The following is a 5,555-nucleotide window of genomic DNA, read 5'->3' as shown; positions in this document are numbered from 1 at the left end:
GTCTGAAGGGCAAATTTAAATCAATTCCGATCCACATCTGGTTCACACTTGCATGGAATCGATTTATCCAAAAAAATGCGGAAAACATCAGCATCGAAAAGACGCGGGTTAAATGGGTCTAGTGCATAGCCTCTCTCCGAAATGCTTCAGCAATTTGGTTCAAGTGGGAACCAGGGTCATTGAACCAGTTCAACCGAAGTGTGATCCGTTTTAAAAGATAGTGGGAATGAGGTTGGGATTACCATGTCGCCCCTGAACCTTCTCTTCTCCAGGCTAAGATCCCCAGCCCCGAGTCGTTCCTCAGGGCATGGTTTCCAGCCCTTCACCATTTTGTCACCCTCCTTTGGACACATGGCTCCAGTTTCTCCCCATCCTTTTTTAAATTGTGGTGCCCGAACTGGACACAATATTATTCCAGGTGGGGCCTGACCAGAGCAGAATAGAGTGGGACTATGACTTCCCTTGATCTGGACACTATACTTCTATGATGCAGCCTAAAATCGCATTGGCCTTGTTGCGCTGCATCGCACTCTTGACTCATGTTCAACTCTGTGATCTACTTGACTCCAGGATCCCTTTCTCATGTAGTTCATCATCCAGCCAGAGTCCCCATCCTATAGCTATGCATTTCATTTTTCCTCCCTAATGTAGTACCTTACATTTCTCAGTGTTGAATTTCATTTTGTTAGCTTTGGCCCAGCTTTCTAGTCTATTCAGGTCATTATGATTTTGACCTGTCCCTGGAGTAAAGTCACCCAGTGCGTTGCATGCCTAGCCAGGATTTGAACCCTTGGCTCCAGTCAGAGTCGTATGCCACACTCAGACCTCAGTGACCCCAGTAATGAGTTGCAATGGAGACAGACAGGCCCCTTGCGTATGCCTAGAGGCACTCTTGTGCACCTCCTACCTTTAAGAGAGAGACAGGCATCTCTTTTGGAGCTGGGAAAATTCCCTTTCGTCTCTGTCTCCAGTATTCCTGCAGGAACCATTTTCCCTTCTGGCCTGAGCCTATTAACCCCCCTCCTCCCCAAACTCCTAGCAAAGCTATGGAGCAAATCACTCTCCTGACATGCCTTCCTTTGAAAAGGCCCTTGGTTTTATTATAGTTCTCCAAAATAAAAATCCCTCCGTCCTCCTCCTCCTCTCCTCCTTTTCTCCTGCCCTGAGGCCAGGCAGTTCCAGTAAGCTCCTGGCAGGCAGAACAAAAGAAAAAGAACAGGAAAAAGAAGAAAAGAAAAGAAAAGAGAGTGGGGGAGGAGGGGAACCCTTCCCTTGGAAAGGAATGGTGCCTTGAGTTAAGTTCCTCTCCTTGCACCTGAATGAGACATCTGTCTGTCGGTCTATCACTATCTATCTCATTCATCCATCCCATCCACATCTCTCATCTTCACACACATCACCACACAAACATATATATATAACTGAGGGTGAAAAGAGAAAAGAAAAGGAGGGAGAGGAACTCTTTCTTGAAAGAAAATGGGGCCTTGAGTTAAAGTCCTCTCCTTTGCACCTAATGAGACATCTGTCTGTCTATCTATCTATCTATCTATCTATCTATCTATCACTATCTATCTTCACACATACACCCACCGCACGAACAATATATGACTGAGGTGCAAAAGAAAAGAAAAGGGGAAGAGGAACTCTTTCCAAAGAAAGGCCTTAATTTAAAATTCATCCTCCTGGCATACAATGTGACATCTATCTATCTAGCTATCTGATCTATCTATCTATCTATCTATCTATCTATCTATCATCATCTGTCGGTCTTCTATCTATCTATCTTCTATCTATATATCTATCTACTATCATCCATCCACATCTTCACACACTATACATACCAACAGACACAATGTGTGTGTTGTGTGTTTTGTGTGTGTTTTCCTCACCTTTGCAACTCAGTGATCTAGATAGATAGATAGGTAGATAGATAGATCTGTAGATAGAGGAACATATGCTATATCTATATCTATCATACTACTCATTGAGGGGCAAAAGAGAGGAACTTTGGTTTAAGACCATTCTTCCCATCCAGTCTTTCCTTTCCTTTTTTTTCCTTTGCAAACCTCATATATATACCTCTCTCTCTTTCACTCCTTCCTGTTCCTCTGCTCCTTTCCTCTCCTTCACACCCCTTCTTCGCTCTTCCCCTCTTCTTCTTCTCTCTTCCACTCCCACTTCTCCTCTGCTCCTCTCTTCACATCACTTCTTTGCTCTTCCCCCTTCCTCCTCCTCTTCTTCTTCCTCCTCCTCCGTCTCCTCTTTCTTTCTTTCTCTCTCTCTCTCTTCCACTCCCACCTCTTCTCTTCTCTGTGCCTCTCCTCTCCTTCACACCCCTCTTCTTCTTCTTTCCCCGCTTCTCCTCTTCCTCTCCCTTTTCCCCACTCCACCTTTTCTCTTCCTTTCCTTCACATCCCTTCTCCCTCCTTTTCTACTCTCTTTCTTCCACTCCTACCACTTCTCTGCTCCTATCCTCTCTTTCGCATCCCTTCTTTTCTCTCTCCCCTCTTCCTCCTTCCTCCTCCTCCTGCTCTTCCTCCTCCTCCTTCTCTTCTTTCTCTCTCTCTCTCTTACACTCTCACCTTTCTCTTCCTTTCCTTAACATCTCTTCTTGTCTCTCTTCCTGCTCCTCCTCCCCACTCTCTTTCTTCCACCTCCACCTTCTTCTCTGGCCCTATCCTCTTTTTCACATCCTTCCTTTTCTCTTCCACTCTTCCTCCTCTTCCTCCTCTCTGTCTTCCACTTCCACTTTCTCCTCTTCCTATCCTCTTCTTCACACACCTTCTTCTCTTCCTCTTCCTCTTCCTCTTCCTCCTTCTCTCTTTCTTCAATCCCCACTTCTTCTTTGGTCCTATCCTTGTCTTCACATCCCTCCTTTCATCTCTTCCTCTTCCTCTTCCTCTTCCTTCTCCTGCTCTCTTTTTTACCCCCAGTTCTTTGGTCTCACTTTTTTCCTTCCTTCCTTCCTTCCTTCCTTCCTTCCTTCCTTCCTTCCTTCCTCTCTCTCCCTCTCTTCTTCCTCTTCCTCCTCTTTCTTCCACCTCCCCTCCTTCTCTGCTCCTCTCCTTCACATCCCTTCTTCTCTCCCCGCTCTTCTTCTTCCTCCTTCTCTGTCTTCCACCCCTCTCTTCTTCTCTATCCCTTTCCTTTCTTTCTGGACCAAGGGGTGCCAGGGGGGCAGGGGGCCCCTGGGAAAAAGAGAGAGGGGGCTTGCTATTGTTCTTGTTGTTGTTGTTGTTGTTGTCGTTATTAGGATTTATATCCCACCTTTCTCCCAAAATGGGATTCTAGTATCATTTATTATCATTAGAGTATATTGTTGTTGGGACTTATAGCAAAATAGGATTCTAGTATCATATTGTCATCCTCCTGAGAGTATGTTGTTGTTGTTGTTGTTGTTGTTGTTGTTGTTGTTGTTGTTGTTGGGATTTCTAGGCCGCCTTTCTCCCAAAACGGTACTCTAGCATCATAAAAGTATATCATCATCATCATCATCATCGCATAATATCATACTTACTACAGTGTTACTATATTTATTACTATATCACATTTATCATTTATCGTTCTTCTTCCCATTCCAGTATATTATTATTATTACTAGCATCTTCCTTATACCTTAAAACACAGTAAATTATACTATTATTATATTTATTATTGTATTTATGGTTTATCACCGTCATTGTAGATGATGATGATGATGATGATGATGATGATGATGATGATGATGATGATTATTATACTACATTTACTGTTGTTAGATTATTGCCATCATGACCATCATGGTTACAGTATATTTATTATATTCCTGGATCTATTGTTGCTGTCATATTATTATTATTATTATTATTATTATTATTATTATTATTATTATTATTATTTATTATTATTGCTATCATGGCTATTATTATTTTAGGGCTATTAGGATTAATTGCTATGTAACGATTATGGCTTCCTTACCCCCTCCTCGGTCCCTCCCTCCCTCCTTCTCTTCTTTTCTACCTTCCTTCCTTCTTACCTTCTTTCTTTCTTCTTTTCTTCTTCCCTCCCTCTCTTTTTTCTATTATTATTATTATTATTATTATCGTTATTATTATTATTATTATTATTGCTATCATGGCTATTATTATTATTATTATGGCTATTACTATTATTGCTATTATAACTATTATGGCTTCCTTACTTACTCCCTCCCTCCCTCCTTCCCTCCTTCTCTTCCTTCCTTCCTTCCCTCCCTCCCTTTTTCTATTATTATTATTATTATGGCTATCTTGGATATTATTATTATTATGGCTATTATGACTATTATTATTATTATTGTTATTGTTATTGTTATTGTTATTGTTATGGCTAGCCCTATTTACTCACAAGTAAAACTCCTCCATAGGGTTTCCTTTCCTTGCAAAAGCCTTGCAGACCCTTGTCATCATCATCATCATTATTATCATCATCATCATCATTATTATTATTATTATTATTATTATTATTATTATTATTATTATTAGGCACATTAAAGTCTGCCTCCCCAGCAGAGGAAGATCGTTTCCTTTCTCTTGCAGCCGGCTTCACCTGGATTTCCTAGGCTTTATCACGAAATAAATACAGGGTTAAGAAAGGGAAACCTGAATTACCTGGAGGGAAATACATTGCATTCTTTCTACCTTTGCTAAACTGAAATGCATTTGGTTTCTTATACCTTTGCAAAACCTTAATGCGTCTGGTTTCTTATACTTTTGCTAAACTGAAAAATGCATTTGCATTCTTGCACCTTTGCTAAAATTAAATGCATTTGGATTCGTGTACATTTTCTAAACTGAAATGCATTTGGAGTCTTGCACCTTTGCCAAACTGAAATACATTTAGGTTCTTGTACCTTTAAGTAAGCTGACTTGCCTTTCGATTCTTATACCTTTATGAAAATTAAATGCATTTCGATTCTTGCACTTTTGCTAAACTGAAGTGACTTCGGAGTCCTGCGCCTTTGCTAAACTTCAATGCATTTGGATTCTTATACCTTTACTAAAATTAAATGCCTTTGGATTCTCAACTTGAAATGCATTTTGAGTCGTGTACCTTTGCTAAACCTAAATGCATTTGCATGCTTATGCCTTTACTAAAATCAAATGCCTTTGGAGTCTTGCACCTTAGATAAGCCGAAATGCATTTGGATTCGTGTACCTTTGCTAAACTTCGATGCATTTGCGATCTTTACTAAAAAATTAAACGCCTTTCAGTTTCTTGCACCTTTGCATTCTTATACTTTTGCTAAACTGAAATGCATTTCGATCCTTGCACTTTTGCAAAACTGAAATGCATTTGCTTTCTTGACTAAAATTAAATGCATTTGGATTCTTGCACCTTTGCTAAAATTAAATGCATTTCGATCCTTGTCCTTTTGCTTAAACTGAAATGCATTTGCATCCTTATCCCTTTACTAAACCAAAATGCCTTTGGATCCTTGTAGAAGAATGCTTTGGGTCCCTAAGTTGCATCCCTCCTTTCAATGGTACTTTCCCCCCCTCTTTTGTATTGATTTGTCTGTCTTTTGTGCCATTTTT

This window comes from Sceloporus undulatus, chromosome 7 (assembly GCF_019175285.1).
Source record: "Sceloporus undulatus isolate JIND9_A2432 ecotype Alabama chromosome 7, SceUnd_v1.1, whole genome shotgun sequence".
Taxonomy (NCBI): Eukaryota; Metazoa; Chordata; class Lepidosauria; order Squamata; family Phrynosomatidae; genus Sceloporus; species Sceloporus undulatus.
The sequence above is the reverse complement of the archived record's forward strand: the minus strand, read 5'-3'. Positions refer to the sequence as shown.